Source organism: Andrena cerasifolii, chromosome 13 (genome assembly GCF_050908995.1).
Source record: "Andrena cerasifolii isolate SP2316 chromosome 13, iyAndCera1_principal, whole genome shotgun sequence".
NCBI lineage: Eukaryota > Metazoa > Arthropoda > Insecta > Hymenoptera > Andrenidae > Andrena > Andrena cerasifolii.
In genome coordinates this window covers 1,718,324-1,736,605 of record NC_135130.1, presented here as the reverse complement: position 1 = coordinate 1,736,605, position 18,282 = coordinate 1,718,324, and the positions used below count along the sequence as shown (strand labels likewise).

Genomic DNA, 18,282 nt, shown 5'->3' with positions numbered 1-18,282 from the left:
GCATCTTCCCCAATTCATGTCTCATCTATCTTGCTACCCCAGAGGGGTGAAAGAGAAAGACAGGGGAGAAAAATCTCAAACATCGGATGAATGAATAAATATAATACTTCTGGAAGGTCCAAAACAATCATCCAAATTACTATGATGTGTGTAATTCTCGCGAGCATAACTGAAAGGGTTGAGAAAGAAGGGAAAGGTCCCCTAAAATAATGAGTCATCTCAAAAATAGGGTGAGTCGGGGTAAGATAACGAATGTCATTTTTTTTATTTTATTTGTAGTACATATTGATTTTGTTTGTTATGCCATCTATGCGTATGAATTAGTGATATAGTTTACGACGCGAAAGTAGAAATTGGATGAAACAAAAGAAAATTATTTGGACGTGGCTTGTAAAAACTTGAAAACTGAGTTTGCGAATAAAAGGTTAATTAAAGATAAGTGTTGCACAGTAAGCAAATTTTGGCGTTCATAAATCTGCAGATTTGAGTCTAAATCTCTGCTGATGTCTAAAGTTTATTTTGATGCTATTTGTGAGCATGACCCACAGGGGTCAAGATTGTGGGTTAGGTAAAAAGAAGGTTGGAAGAAAGAGAAGAGCTTTTAAGACAGAAGAAAGAAAAAAATAAAGTAAAACTACAAAAAATGAAGAGAAAAAAGGGGACGAAGTAAGGGGAAATATAAAGAGGCTAACGAAGAATCTACTGTATGTCAAGGATGTGATGAGCTATTTATATCTAGATCCTCTTTAATCTGGACTTTGGATGACTGAATTCAATGTTTTAAGTGTTTAAAACATTGGTGGCATGAATCTTGCACCAATTACAAGAAAGTTAAATGACCACTCACGTTTTGGTTTTAACGATATTTGTATAATAGTTTTAGCTAAGTCTTTATAAAAATAAACTTAAAACTATAACTTTGGCTTTGCTCTCATCATTGTCTGTTGCACAAGACTTTGTTCTGATTAAGGAGTGAGTGGACGAAGAAAGACGGTTGAGAACTTCCCTATTCGCTTACACTACCAACATAATTAAACTATGATAAAATAATAATGTTTCCTATTATAATATGTACTTAATTTCAACCTAATGCAAAAATTGTATTCACTAATTAGTATAACCATCTTTCCCCAATAAGTTTGCTACCATACCCAATGGTTGAATAAGATTACGAATTCATTCAATGTGCCTCCTAATTCTTTTTTTATTTTCTGATACAGGTAAATTTCAAATTATGTTATTTCATTTGACATTTAAGTGACTAAAATATATACTATCTATATGCATAAAATTGTATTTTTCTTGTATAGTAAATAACATAATTATACCCATTTTCGCTTAATATCGTCATCTTACACCGATCTCCCCTAATGCAGTTTTTCTGACAACTGATTATGCGTTTAAAAAATATAAGTTGACACGAGCGTTATTTATTCGTTTAGTATAAATATTAGTTTACATAGAGATCTTCTAAAAATAGTACTGCATCAAAAGTTGACGAGTGTATACGTTTTGATTATTTTACTTATTACAAAGAGGACGCGACGAAAGAGTATATTCGGCATGTTGTGTTAGAGAAGTTTAACTAACAAGGGGAGGACACCATGTGGTAGACATCGATTTTGATGAGCCTTGGCACGATGAATCTATGTCGACAATAAGTAAATAGGTGTCCGAGCGTTTCTGCCAATGGGCCTTAATAATAGAAATATTTACATGAAAATTATTAAAAATTTCATAGTGACCGTGCGGTTTTAGTGGTTAAAAATCCCACAACTACCCTGGCGCCCGCGGGGAATTCCCTTCTGAAGGCGTTAGGGTGCCTTTTGATGATATCTTCACGTTAAAAAAAAAAAATTATAAATTAGTTTTTTTATAACTTTTTTTTTTTTAACTTGGGGAAATCTTCAAAAGGCACCCCGACTCCTCCAGAGGGGAATCCCCGCGGGCGCCACGGTAGTTGTGGGATTTTTACCCACTAAAACCCCACGGCCACTATGAAATTTTTAATAATTTCCATGTAAATATCTCTATTATTAAGGCCCATTGGCAGAATCGCTAGGGTACCTATTTACTTATTTTCGACATAGATCCATCGTGCCAAGGCTCATCAAAATCGATGTCTACCACATGGTGTTCTCCCCGTTTCACATATACAGTGGCTCACAGCCATAATCATACACTCTTTAAAATCGCATAACTTTTTTAAAAATAATCCAAACGACTTGAATTTTTTTAGAAGCTAGAAGGATTAGTTTGCTACGTGAAGTGATTCGTCGTTTTGAAAAAAATACACTTGGTCGGAATAGCAAAAAAAAAATTAGAAAAGGTCGTTTTTCAACTTTTTTTGTGAGCCTGTAATGAAAATTCAAAAAAACCGTTTGGAGATTGAAGTAAGTTGTATACGTGTCTAAAATTCCATGAAAATCGGTTAACGTTGCTCTGAGCTATAAACGCTTAAAGATCGCAGAATAAGGTTGAGAATCGGGGGAATTTCCAAAATCAGCGATTCTCGACCTTATTATTAAGTGCATTTTTTTTTTAAATTTTGCGTTCAATTGAAAATAATACTGTATTTTTTATTTTATTTGATTTAGAATAATTTAGAGGGTCACATATGGAGCTCGCTTCAGGGTCCCCCAAAACGACAGGGCGGAACTGATACATACATATAAATAGGAGTGAAGGTGTCTACAATCAGTCTAAATAATAATCTGCTGCCGAAGACGACTTTCCTGACTGCGAATTGCAATAGATGCGGCCACTACTTTTACGTCCTATCTGGTTATCTCCCTGTTTGAGAGATGGAGAGCGTGTGACATGTCCGCGTGAAGGGACGAGGAGTTGGACGGAGAAGTAACCAACCATTACGCTAGGATTAATCCTTCAATGGTCATCAGCAGTTAATTGAATTTGAGCTTATGTGTATGTATCCGTAGAGTATCTCGTAATCGGAGCAATGACCTTCAGTGGCCCTGTTGATTTTGTTACGGTGTCGTATATACAGGGTGTTCGGCAACAGGTGTCAGAAACATTTGAGGGTGATTCTACGTGAAAAAATAAGTCGAAAATGTAGAATAACATTTTTTGATATCGCGCTTTGTTTTACGCGTGCATCGAGGTACAGTTTCAGGCGCCTCAGGGGCCCACTGTGGTAAGGGGAACGCGTCGCGCTCTCCGCAGACGGCTAATTCAAAGTCAATTTTCTCGAAAACGAAACACGATATTTAAAAAATGTATTCTATATTTTCGACTTATTTTTTCATGTAGAATCGCTCCTTAAATTTTCTTCCACGTGCAGCCGAATACATGGTATTTATAAAATGTCTAGCAAAATACGATTCTACTCCGTTTTCGGCTCTATATTTATTTTCAACAAAAACGTAAGTTAGGTTTAGTCTTTGTATTCTTTCCTACAGAAATGTGTATAAAATGTTAAGTGAAATGCCGTTTTTACTCCACTGTCGGTAATGTTAAGAATTACATGAATGCTTAATAAAAATGGAGGTCGGACAACATATTGCTAAATGAGGGGTACGTCAGATCTCTACTTTCTGAACCAAATATTGTTGTGTGTTCTTATATATACCTTCTTTTTAAGAAAATGTAACCTTCAGATTTACATGTTAATGAAGAAGTAAACTAATAATGTAATGCGCATGTAAAGCCGCATAACTCTCATGAGAGTTCTCTGGGAACCATAAAAAAAATATATATATATAGAATGTCAAGTAAATCAGTTTTTTGCTTTACTGTGTGCAATGTTAATATTTACATAAATGTTATATACTTAATAGGAATTCAGGATAGACTCAATTTTCTTATTTTTTTACTACAGACGCGTTTATGAAATGTCAAACAAAATATGTTTTGTACTCTACTTTTGATAATATTGCTGCGTTTCCGCAGTCTCCCGTCATGGTTGAAGGTTCGATTAAATACAGTAACACAAAACTATATTTCTCAACACAAAGCGGTAACAACTAATAGCTAAATAACAAGAGTATTCTCCTTGTCATATAAGAAGGAACCCCTTTCACGCCATGTAGAATGAACTCATTGGCTCCGAGGGAGCGTTGGTATATAAGCAATCTGTATGTTTGTCTCCAATGACGCTCGGTACCAGATTGGTATTTGATCGATATTCGGATCATCGAAGAAGAAGGCCGACCGTCTTCTATTTGCTGAAGCGAGCACCAGTTGGCAATGTACACCAGTACACTCGGTGCTCGCATATTAATATACACATCAACTACGAAAGTTGCTAAAGAAAACTATAGGTTACTGTTATGTAGTAGCTATACATCATTTTCGTGTATATTTCAAGTTTTCTTTTTAATTCAACACTCCAGAGCAACGTGAAAACATGCGGCGAGATGCACACGAAAAAGTGATGACTACACTACTGCTCGATATTACCTAGGTATAGCACGTCCTATGTGTACACATATATCTAAAATCAATTTTCTCGAAAACCAATGCTCATTCAATCAAATTTTAGTTTGAGTTTTCAGTTTATTTCTCCGAGAAATCACTCTCTTTTGAGACATCATACGCATTTGATATCTTCTATAATTCGTTGAAGGTAATTTGGTACAGTAGTGTTGCCAGTTTAAATTGTAATAAATTGTACGTGCTGTAAGAAAATCCGTTCGGAAGGTCCGCAATATCGCACAGTGTAAGGAGTAAATGTATAAGAAAAAAAATCAAAAATCAATTTTCTATTGAGATACAGTTATTTACAAGTAATTGATATGTTAATCATATTTGTACAGAAAAAAAATTAATTTTTAACTTAAAATAATTCATTAAAATAGATTTTTGAACATAATTTTTATTAGTTAATCATATCGTGTATACTTTTGTAAAAGAAATAAAATATATATTTTTTTAAATACATTTAAACACAAATTAATAACAAACATATGAAACAATTATAAAAAAATTAATTTTTTAAATAATTCGTATTGATAACAAATGTTAAATTATTCATTCTTATCATACATCTTCATCGCTATCAGTCGAATCTGAAGGAATTCAAAGCTCAGTGTCTTTTAAAAATAAATATTTTAGTACAGATTTGTCTAATTTTTCGTTTTACTTTGTGTATTTCTTCTTATGTGGGAGCACTCGGGAGCAGATAAAATTTACACAAAATTAAAGGGCATAAAAAGAACTAATTGTAGTAAAAAAATGAAAGAACCGATATGTTTCGTTTTTTTTTTTAATTCTCTCCAGAAGTTAGAAGATGCGACAAAAAAACGTAATAATTTGAGCCACTGGTACGTATCCATATCTTTAAATGCAAGAATTTTTAATTAATAAAACGAAAGAAGCATATATTTTGCTTATTTTTAAAAAAGAAAGAAAGAAAAGAACTTATAAATACAACAAAAATACAGTGGTTAAATATTTCCTATGTGTAGTCTGTGGTAGCTTGCGTTTAGTTATTCGACTTTGAATGTAATTACTGACCTTAAATTCATTATTTATGTTACTAAGTTATGATGTTCTTATGTCAGAGGACTGTTTACAATTCCATGAAATGAAATACAAAATTTAAAAACTCAAATTTTTGCCTTTTGCACACGTGCCGCAACACTGTGCATCGGTTGGGACCGTCTGCGCGGGAGTACCTGGGAAAAACTCAGACCCGATGGTGGCGCCACGGGAAGGACGCTACGACTCCGCCGCCAGAGTGCGCCAGTCGCCATGGGGGAAGCCCTTCGCGTCTTTTGTATGTACGATTCGATAATATCATTGTTAAATATAGTTTGGAATTATATTTACGCCGTATTCATCACGCTTTTGCTGACCCTCTTTTAAAATATTTCTCACAGTGCAAAACGGATGCACCAGATTAAATTCTATAAACCTGATGATAAAATTAACGCCTCAGATGTCCATAAAAAAGTCATCACATCGATTTACTGAGGTTCATTGAAGAACGAGAATCAAAGATCTTTCGCTTTCTCGCCGAACTTCCCTTATCTGCGAGTTACGCGAACCCTCGGTGGCTATCTTTGCCACCATCTATACATAGGAGATCCACTTCCCTCTGCCATAATAAATCTTACACCTTGTAATTAAGATAAGAACAGTATGAATGTGCCCTGAAAGAATTTCTGTAGCTGGATAATTAATGAAAACGCGAAGTAACATCTGCGATGTCATACAACGAATGTGTATCTGTACATAATGATATTTATTTGTAAATTGCAGGTACCTATATTTAAACGCGCACCCGAATGTGTAATTATTAACGAGAATCAAAGATGAATACGAAAAGACGTAACATAGAGAACGGACAAATAAGGTACAATTAAAAATTAATTTAAAATAACAAATACCAAAGAAAATAACAGAACGAGATGAAATAAATGGATTACCTATACTTGGATGTGATGAAATTTAACGTGAATCAAAATATTATATTAAATAACAAATGAGTTTCATTAAGAGTAATCAATAATCATATCAAATAGAAAATATTTAACATGTGATTGATTATGGAGTAAAACAAGTAAGTTTGCTTTGGTGTTTGTAAAATGGGCAGTTTTAAGATCATTTCTTGAAAGAATAACTGTGAAAGAAAGATATAGGCAAACAGTAGTTGCAGTAGTCAAAGGTTTTAACAAAGTTTGAGATAGTAAAATATAATTTGCCAAATCTGTGCAGAAAAGTGTGGAACACTGTTGTCAAATCTCTTCGAAACGTTAAACGTACTGTTAGCCCTTGGTGAGTTTTTGAATTGATTGAGTTGTAGATTCAGCTGTGTCAAAAAAATAATGCTGCCATGTACAGGACACAGATGACTTTCGACAGACTGAGTTGAGAATGTATAATGTTCATACAAGCGTCCAGTAATTAATTGGTATCACAAAACCTTGCCCAGCAGTCGCAATTATCTCATTAAACAGCGATTAAAGTTATCCCTTTCAACATATCCCTTTCAACAATGAAGTTATATACTTATCTAATAATAAGTAGTACTTTTCTGTATTTGTTGAGATTTAGATTTCGAAATTTCGCGGTTCAAGTCCCACGCATTAGGGCGAAGCGCCACCTTCTATATTAGACTATATTAGAGCACTATTTTTTTTTTGTTTTCCTGTGTGTTTCTAAAACACAGGATGGCGTTTCAAGCATTTCGCTTATGTTGCCCAACGAACGATAGTCATTTTTCCTTTTTCCCTCCTCTCTCCCTTCGGGTCCCAGCAGCAGCGACGCACCGGGAGACAGGTGATGGTCACCCATCTTTCCCCAGTACGCCGCCCCGTGATGTTTAACTTCGGTGATCTTACGGGAACCGGTGTTTCCATCACGGCTATGGCCGCTGGTTAATATTAGAGCACTAAAGAGGTGCGTATGCGCATCGGCAATAATGGATCCTCCAGAGAGAGAAGATTATTGAGTACCCGCCTTTTTGGGCATTGGCAAATTCGCTTTATAAACCAAATATAAACTTAAATGTAATAGAATACTCTAATAATGTGTCGTGCCACTATGCATCAATACCAACAACGCATATTTTGTTTATAAAGTGAATCTGACAATACCCAAAAAGGCGGGTACTCAGTAATCTTCTCTCTCCGGAGGACCCAATATGACGGATGCGCATACTCACCTGTTTAGTGCTCTAACTATATTCACTTATACGTTTTCTCTTTTGTTATACATACAATATTACTTTTACTTTTGTATCCACGCTTTTGCATACGCAATAAAGTTTGCTAAAGAGTAAGTGCTAAGTTTTCTCTATCAGATATAAGTGTCCACTTTGTTATATTCCCTCCAGGAGTAACTGAATTGAATCTGGTTGCCCAGATGACACAAATCCCAGCAATATTCACGAATGGCGAGAATATTCCTGTAATATTTTTTTTAAATCCTTCCAGTTACTTTGTTCAGTCTACTTTACAACCAGTCAATGCTTATTCTAATGTAAGAATAAGTTACACAATGCCGCTGGTGCATTCTACTTATTACCGCAAACTGGGGTGACTCTGCCCGCGCCGGGGTGACATTGCTCACTTTTCGGAGCAACTTTATTTTATTTTATTTTATTGTAAAGTAATTAGAACATATGGTGTTTTGTAATCGATAGCAATAATTTTCCCAAGGTCAAACGAAAAAAACACTAGCGAATTCAATCATATGGTAATTTTTCAGTCAGAGTAAAAACAGTGGGCAAAGTCACTCCGGCCGGCAAAGTCACCCCAGTTTACGGTAAGGGAATGTATTATTTAACTTTTAATAGAATACTAGGCTCCTCTCATTTTAATAGAAATATACAACAATTCTGCAGAATGCAGAGAACACTTGTTCCCAGAAAATCAGCAGAAAGTAATCGACGTTATTTCGAATTACGAAATATGAAAACTTCCTCGAATCTAATCAGAGAACAAGAACCGCAAGTAGCTAAGCAACTGTGTTACAAGCCCAGCTACAAACGCCGGGATGCATTTGAAGCAGCCAGGAAATTTAGCGGTGAATATCTAGGTTAGCAGCACGAATTGCAACTTGCTTCCTCCTCCGTACATACAGCATAGATTCGAATGGGAACCACAAATTTGAGGAAAATTTAGTCAAACAGTATGTACCTGATAATTCAGAAAAGTCACTTCCTCTGACATCTTCAATATACTCTGTAGAGTAGGTATGTAGAAAAAGGTATATCGACTTTGATAACGACCCAGTGCTCATTAAACAGTTAATGAGTAAAAGATTCTTAATAAATATAAGCGGAAAAATCTATATTTTCGGAGGTAATAGGTACATGGGTGATTTTTTGTTTTGGTAACATTAGTGTCTTGAATAAAATAATTTGAATTTCGACCGCATAAATCGTTTAAATGAGTGTTGTTTCGGCGCACTGGTTCGGTCCTTCGAATATTTAAACAAAAACTAATTGCAATTTTGAAACACCTTTTTAACAGTTTCCAACGTTTCGGTCAATAATTCTGACCATTTTCAAGGAAAGTTAAAATTAATGTCTTGCTTAGTTCTGTTCATTTACGATCAGTAAAGAACTAAAAAGGCAGCATTATTTCTCTTATAACTTGTACTTATAACAGTACAGAAGTATTAGTAATTCAGTTTGGAGAGTTCAATGTTAGCATGTCGTATTCGAACGGTAAAATGGTTTTGTTATTTAAATATAATCCGCGTCTATTTGCCATCTGTTACAATTTACAATAAGCAAATGTTTGAACTTTAATTTCAACTTATTGTATAATAGTAAATTATAAATATTTTTCCCACCGGTTTATATCTTCTGTACTTAATGATATATGTAAAATAGTACCATGATGGTGTTAAAATCTTTTTGTATTATCTGAAGGCTTAAGGGGTCATGCTCAGTCAGGCGGACGAAAAAAGGGTGGTCTTTGGAAATTTTTTACTCAAAAGCTGTACCACATTTCTCAAAAAATCTTTTTTCCTTTTAAGGATTACATCTAGTACCGAGCATCTTAATTTTTGTATTTAAAAACATTTATTAATAACTAAGTTATTCTCCATCACTCGTAGGTTCTCTAAAAAAAAGGCTTCTGCGGTGACCACTGCTGCTCGAAAGTCGATCATCTAAAATAAAATTCAAAAGAATTTACTTTTTATATTATATTATCTAGTATTTGAACGAAGGATTTTTTTATCCTATGCTTAGTTTTCTTTTAATTGACGAAAATCAGGCACGATTTACGATAAAAATTGAGACTTTCACTTTAAACATCAGCCATTTTTTCCCAAATCAATTTTTCGAAAAATCCTTCGTTCAAATACTAGATGATATAATATACTAAGTAAATTCTTTTGAATTGTTTATTTTAGATGATCGACTTTGGAGCAGCAGTAGTCACCGCAGAAGCCCTTTTTTGAGAGAACCTTCGGGTGATGGACAATAACTTAGTTCTTGATAAATATTTTTAAATAAAAAAATTACGATGCATGGTGCTAGATGCAATCCTTAAAAGGAAAAAAGATTTTTTGAGAAATGTGTTATAGGTTTTGAGTAAAAAATTTCCAAAGACCACCCTTTTTTCGGCCTCCTGACTGAGCATGACCCCTTAAAGCTTTTGAGCCTATGAGTGTCCAGTGATTCTTCAAGTAATCGTTTAGCTAGGATGTTCGGACGATGTAATAGTCCCTTTGACTATCTGCTTGTGCAGTTCGCAATTTCCTTTTTTAGTGTATTATTAGTCACAAACCATGGTGCGTTTGCTATTATCCGAAGAGTTTCGGCCTTTCTAGGTGGCTACGGCACCGCAGTGCCTGACCTGGCTAACGCGCGCCGGCAGTAGTCTAATTGGGCCAAGTTATGCAGAAAGCAACCACCCCGCAACGGTCTGGAATTGAATTTTAGTTTGAAAATTTGAATTGTTAAAGTAGCTTTATTTCTATTGAGTATACTTTATCTTTTGTTACTGTTTTACAATGTTTTTAATTGGTTAGTTAATAGTGAGTAGTATAATTAATATTATTTTAAATTTTCTGTAGTTTTTGCTTTCTAAGCCTAAAATGGAACTATGGCTTGGTAGTTTTAATAATTGTATAAGGCAGCGCTGTCCAGCGTAGGGGCCCCTCACGCGCTTGCTTCCCCTTCAGTGATGTCAGTTTCTTTCCATCGCACTGCACACAAGTGTATCCCTACTCCTGTCCATGTGAGCTGCTTTTGGGCTGCCGAGCACACGGACAGGACTAGGGATATGTTTGTGTGCAGTGCGATGGGAAGAAAGTGGGGGACGACGGTAGGGTATAGTGGGGGTAAGCATTTGGTCCCGCGTCCCACGATTCTGGCATCACTTTTCCCCTTCCAATCTTTCTCAAGCACAACGTGCCTTTCGTTGTCAAGGACACCGCGCGACGCTAACTTTGGAGGGAAGCGCACCTTACTGCTTTGGGAAATTAAAGTCCGAGTGAAGACCTTCACGTACACTACTTAAGGGGAGGTTCCGGTCTAGAGCCCAAAAAAATAGGTGATATTTAGGAATTAATTAAAGGAAAACTACTATATATAATTTAAACGGACTTTTTGCATTGCATTAAGGATGTCTTAAATTATAGAAATATATTTTTTGTTTTATAATTAATCATTGCAGACGGCCCTGGGTAGCCGTTAAAGTCAAGGCGTCAAAAAATTGATCCAAATCGGTGGGCGCTGTATCTCCAAAAGTTATTATCCGATTCGACTGAAACCTTTTTTATTTTGAAGATTATTTTTCTGTCTAGGGGGAGGGGGCATAGAAAATTAAAAATGACATTTTTTTAGAAAATAACGACACTTCAAGTTTGAAATCACTTTTCCCTGTATTTTTCATCCTTTCAACGCCTTTGAAAATTATAATTTTTTGTAATTTTTCTAGCCCCCCCCCCCTAGCCAGAAGTATATTCATCAAAATAAAAAAAATTTCAGTCGAATCGGATAATAATTTTTGGAGATACAGCGCCCACCGTTTTGAGAACACTGTTTCGAGAAAAACGCGTTTAAAGTTTTACGTGAGCGCCGAGTGGCCGGGTGTTACCCATGCATTTGCCGCTACTCAAATGCCTATAACTTCGGGAATTTTACGAATTTCAACAAATCCTTTTAAACACCTATTCCTAAAAGATTGAACATTCGAAAAATGAAAAAAAAAAAAACGACATTTAGACCGGAACCTCCCCTTAAGTATAAATAATTTCTGAGTTTGCCAGTCCTCAAGGTCCCCTTGCAAGAAGGCTACCACGACGGGCTAGCCGGGCTAGCGTCTTTGTGGTTAGGGGGCTCGAACGCCACGCACGTCGTACTTATGGTGCCATGTTGAATAGAAAATTCCGCCAGAAAAACGAACTTATCTGTTCAACATGGCGCCATTTCCTGAAAAATTAATTTCAATGAATAATTTCAATTCAAATGATAGCCAAATTCTTACTGAATAAATTTTTTTATTAATCATTGGTTTCAGATGCCTACGAAGGACAGAATCGTGGCAGCCACGTGGCAAAACGCAAAATCTTCATGTCTTCATACAGACATGTCATACTAATTTTTTCACAACAAGAAAATTTGTGAATATAGTTAAAAGGACGATTAAGATTTTAAGAAAAACTTTGTGCAGTATACTTACTTTCATTGCTCATTAAAAATTCTGAAAAATGGTCATGAAACGCGCGCGCAAGACCAGAATACCCCCTTAAGGAACTAATACTCACTAAACTTTACATTTCTCTCTTTTCCTCGGCACCACACAATCCGGAACAGAATTATAAACAAATACAAACTCTTCCAGGATCTGTATCAACATTTTATTAGCGACAGCTGCGCGAAATGGAATGGCACCTTAAAACGGCAGCAGGTTTTTTCCATTTGTATTCTTTATTGCCAAGCTCGGCAGGGGGACGGAAATGTTTCTTACAGAGCTTTCGGGAAAAGGTGGTTCACGTTTAAGAGCCATTTTCGGAGATAATCCGGGTCAGAAGGCTCTACACTCGACGAAATTATTTACTGCGAAGTTCCAGGGGATTATCTGAACGAGGGGCAATATCGAAATTAAGGAAATACTCGAACGGCTTCTACCAGGGAGACATGATGAATCGTCCAGGTCATCGATATACCCCAGGGAATATTTGTCAGACTTGCGAGTAATTGCCGAAACTCCAACATTCAACGAAGCATTAATCACGACTCCCAAATGTATTCTCGTTGGCTTACAAACTTATCGTTAAAGTAGAGTCAAGTAGTTTTATACATTGCATTATTTGTGGTTATTTTCAATTACCGTAGTAATCTAAATATTTAAAATCATGACTATTAAAAATAATAGGCTACTAGGTTTCAAACTCACGTTTAATTAATATTGTATCAATAAATATTGACTTCCTTTTCGACAAATGGGACATAAGTACAGTCAGCCTGTAATTATTTACTTTTATCAATGGCGCATCGACCGCTGACGCGCAGTTTGCTGCTTGGCATGTCATTATTAACGTTCCTTCGTTGCTACAAGTATAGTCTATGCAGATTTCCCCACAAATGTGTTATAATTACAGTGATAATGACATAGAACTAAGGAAAGCACATGCGTTATCACGCGTCTACAAAGTGGAAGGTACTGCATTCTTGTTGGTTTGCATGTAAGAAATGAAGAATAGGTATCCCTGACAACAGTAGCTTAAAATTTGTGACAAACGAAGTTATCGATACTTACAAAAATGTTATTATAGAACTGTTGCAATTGACAAACGTTAAGAAGTTCGTTGTACGTGTTTCGTGAATTCGACTTTCAAAATTAATTTGAAGATATATGCATTACGTGATAATTATTTAAGAATTATTAAGATAAGACAGTCGGTTGTATTATGTAATGAAAGTATTTTAACTGGTTTGATTACAGTGGTTCTGTAATCTTCTAAACAAATATTTTGCATGTTTTAAATAATGTTAATAAAATGGCAATTAGCAATTGGTGCATCTATATGTTGGAGGGAGAGTATTTTTAAATTTCAAATGTAATCGTCAAATTTTACGTGGTATATTTTTTACTATATCAAAAGTGTTTGTTAATTTTTTCGAATATAGGTATGTTACAAAATTTGTATTCGAAGTTTTAAAAAATTGATATAAATGAGCTTCTGCAGTCAATAAAAAGTACTAATACATAGAAAGCTACTACGATAAAATTTATTCTCAATATATAAGTACACTGCTCACGTTAATTAAGGGTTCACCTCTAGGAACCCGGAAAATAGGGGCAAGATCAAAATGGTCATAACTCCGGCAAAAATAGTCATATCGATATTTTGAACATATCGTTTGAAAATGTGGAATTTCTATTTTCAGTTGCTTTTTTTTTTAGATTTTATCTGCATTGCTTTTCGGCGAAGTTATAACGACGTAAAGAGCACTTTGTCAATTTTAAAAAAATTTCTGCAAATTTGCGATGTTCCACGGGGAGGATGAAATTTTTTACACAGATTCCTTCTACACCAGTCGAAAGCGACCACTTTCCTGTGTAAAAACAGACTAATAAATTTTTTGTGCGATTTTTTGTTGGCATCCCTCGCGGAAATGTCTACAGCGAGTTGAAAAAAAGGAATTTGTACAATTTTTAAGCATATTTTCGAAAGGACATGGTAAACGATACGTCTTAAAAAGGAACGAGTGATCTTTCTATTGCTTTTTTATGAACGTTCTACGATGATTCCTTCGCTTGCTAGAAGCAACTAAAGGAAAAAAACGATTTTTGCTTCAAAGTTGAATAACTCGGCAAGAAAAAATCGCACGAGAAATTTATTAGTCTGCTTTTACACGGGAAAGTAGTCGCTTTCGACTGGTCTGAATGAAATCTGTGTAAAAAATTTCATTCTCCCCACGGAACATCTGAAATTTGCAGAAATTTTTTAAAATTGACAAAGTGCTCTTTATATCGTTATAACTTCGCCGAAACGCGATACAGATAAAATCTGAAAAAAGTAGCTGAAAATAGAGATTACACACTTTCAAATGATATGTTCAAAATATCGACACGTCTATTTTTTCCGGAGTTATGACCATTTGAACTTGCCCCTATTTTTCGGGTTCCCAGAGGTGAACCCTTAATTAACGAGAGGTGGGGAGTGTATAACAAATGCATCGGTATTATAACGAAATAATTTCAGTCAAATATCTATTCAGAATTACAAACTAACTCGTAACGAATATAAATAATTCGTAAATTTTACCAAGTTGTGTGCATCTCATGATAATAACATAAATGAGCCACTTAATTTTTTTCAGGTAAATGTTGTCAGAAAATCACACCCCTACCTTAAATAAAGGTAAAATTCACTATAATTGCAAAAATGATAAATAATTTGATATATGTACTATCAGGTAACACTGCCCAACACGACTTTTGTTCCGTAATATCCACTAGGTGATTCTTGAAGAGTTTTTCGTCCTGAACACGAATCCGCAAACCGTTTGTCGCCATCTCCCTCAGTTTTTGAGAAATTCGATTTTGAAAAAAACTGCAAATTTTCAACTTTGAACATCTTTTTTGTGGAAACAATAATAGTTGTTTGGTTGCTCCATGCATCAAATTATTCTATGAACCCTTCCGAATACAACGATATAAGTTATTATTGAATTATGAACATTTAAATATGTTTAAACAACGATCAAAGGGAAATTTACACCCGAAATGCACTCATTTTTGAAGATATGTTTCAATTTATTTCCAAAACTAAGGGTCAAGGAGAAAATCTGACCATTCCACGGGATGCAGCGGACATTTCTCCTTCGGAAAGCATCAACAGAAGTGGTAAGACACATTTTGTTTTCAATAAAGAAGCGAAATGGTTTGGCAAAACAAGCGCCGCCGTTGACTACTACTGCACTGCCGACGGCGCACGTTTTGCCAAACTATTTCGCTTCTGTATTGAAAACAAAACGTGACTTACCACTTCTGTTGGAGGTTTCCGAAAGAAAAATTTCTGCTGCATCGCATGGAGTAGTTAAATTTTCTCCTAGACCCTTAGTTTTTAAAATATATAGCAAAATATCTGCAAAATTTGGTGCATTTCGGGTGTCCTTTTCCCTTTGATCGTTGTTTAAACATATTTAAATGCTTATAATTCAATAATAACTTATATCGTTGTGTTCGCGGGGGTTCATAAAATAATTTGACAGACCATGCAACCGAATAACTATTATTCTTTGAACACAGAAGATGTTCAAATTTGAAAACTTGCATTTTTTTTTCAAAATCGAATTTCTCAGAAACTGAGGGTCATAGCGACGAACGGGGTGCGGATTCGTTTTCAGCGCACGAAAACCTATAAGAAACGACTATTGAATGTTACAGAACAGAAAAAAAGTTCAATTTTGTTGGACAATGTAATACTCATATTACCACTACTAATTTTCGCATATAATAAAAATTGTGAATTAAAAGTTAAGTGATTGATAATACTTGTAGACAGTCACAATTACTAAGTACACTCTAATCACTGTAATCGCGGTGTTCGAATTCAGAACCCAAGATTATTAAAGATTTTATATGCCATACTTAGATAATTGAATGTCACAGGAGGAAAACGTGCCAGTGCTTTCAGTACCATTCTTCAACGAAATGCCAGAGTATATTTTTTAAAGTATAACTTTAAGCATTAGCGTCACGTATACTTGCAGATGTAATTTTCTTCCGCGGAATGGAAACGTAAAGGAAATAAAGTTTTGTTTATTCGCCAGCATTCGCTCCAAGCTTACCCCATCGGCTGCGTCTGACAGACAGCGGATTGTTGCCCAGACCAGCTATTACGTTTCGCTACGTAACCAGATACCATTTCGTATATTCGCTTAATTAACATAAAATAAGGCGAACGTGCACCCTTCCAGTCTAATCTACCGTTAAATTGCAATCTTCTATTCCGTTAAGTAAACTTTAATTAATTTAATTCCTATGAGACACAACTTCATGGTCTGCGAATAAAGTTCCAACGGGAGGCGCTTCGCTTAAACCAGTCACACGTGCAGTAATCGCCTCTGAAGTGTTCCGTATGGTGAATTTACTAAAATTCTCCCTGACACTTTCTCTACAATAAATTTAAGCTACAAAGTTTCAAGCTACTATTTCCCATTAGCGTATTTTTCATCAGGTCCGAAGATAAAATAACCAACAATGGATCAGTACTAATTATGCCCATGTAAAGGTTTAGTAAGAGGATTGGTAATGGGAAGGAAAACATTTTTAAGTTAACCAATTTTATTTAACTTGATCAATAAATTAGTGAAAAGTAAAAAATAATTATTTTCTTGTACTACAATTTCGATGGTTATATGTGACTTTAAATAAGCAGGGTATTTCATAACAGGATGAATCAATTTAATACAGAATCAGGCGTCGAAATGAATCTGTTGCGGGTGTGTTTTTAATAATGCATTCGCATTAATGAGACAAAATATTTTAATTGCGGGATACAGGTTGTATCGTGAGAGAAAATTTATGAACTACTTAGTAGATAATGTTTATTAAAAGTTTTCTTAGAACTGTTTGAATATTGCATTTGTTTATGAAAGATTTTTGATGATGAGCAATTTATGACCGCCCCACGATTTTATTTAAAGTCACATATCACCATCGAAATTGTAGTACAAGAAAATAATTATTTTTTACTTTTGACTGTATTATTGATCGAGTTAAATAAAATTGTTTTACTTAAAAATTCTTTTTTTTATATATTTTTCATGTTTTCTTTACTGATCAAGTTAAATAAAATCGTTTTACTTAAAAATTCTATTTTTATATATTTTTCATTTTTTCTTTTTAGTATTTTTGTTTTGCAATCAATTTTTTTCTTGTGAATTCTCCACTGAAATATCCCTTAGTAAATAATGAGCACCGAATTTAGATATATCTGAACACTCACAAATTGCAATTAATTTTTATTCTTAACAAATTACAATTAATTGTTAAGCAACCACAATTATTTTTAGCAAGTTTTAAGTCGATTACATTTGTGGAAGTGAGTTAAAATTGAGTTACAACATTTGAACCAAAGAAATAAACAGAGAGTAGAGTGAAGTTAAATAAAGTCGTTTAAAAAGATTGAAGTGTCAGCTACATTATTATTCATATATTTATCATATAGTGTCAAACATATGAAATCAGGTACATTGTTATATTGGCTTTTCATTTAAAAAAATTTATTAAATAACAAGTTAGGGTAACTTGTCCATGTTGTCAATGTCTCATTTTATTAGTGCATCAGTTAAAAGTAAGCAGGTACCATTTTTTTTATCAATACATGATTGTATTTTCACAATTTCTATTCTTACAGAATTATATGTATCAGTTTTAAAGATAGCAATTAATAAAAGTTTAGTATTTCTTGGACTGTTTACAATCAGTCTATCCAATATAAGAGGTTAAATCTTTACTCAAACTTTCCTTCCTTACATTTTAGGAGTGACTTAATCATTTGAACCACTATTGTTCTAAAAATTTTTACATTTTGGTAGGTACTTTCAACAATCGCAAAGATTATGTAGATTCAACATAATTTATAATTTTGCCAACAAAATAAAAACACTTCTAAACATAATATGTAAAACTTTCGGTGATTCACTTTGCATATCTGCAGTTACAAATCTTACTCAAACTCTATTTATATGGTCTCAACACATTTGCGTCCACAAGTTACATCATCTACGGTACACATGGGCAAATCATTGATTTGTTGGTAAAACTGACCAATTCCATTTCTTTTAAAAAATGAGATTTTTATCTATGCTAAGTGCATTATCTTTTAGTAAACACCAAA

At 34.5% G+C, this 18,282-nt stretch overlaps 1 long non-coding RNA gene across 1 annotated transcript in view; it reads left to right on the top strand.

The window, feature by feature from the left end:
* LOC143375994 (uncharacterized) overlaps positions 1-18,282 on the top strand; it is an 81,981-nt gene that overhangs the window by 63,347 nt on the left and 352 nt on the right. The gene's annotated exons all lie outside the window — the stretch shown is intronic.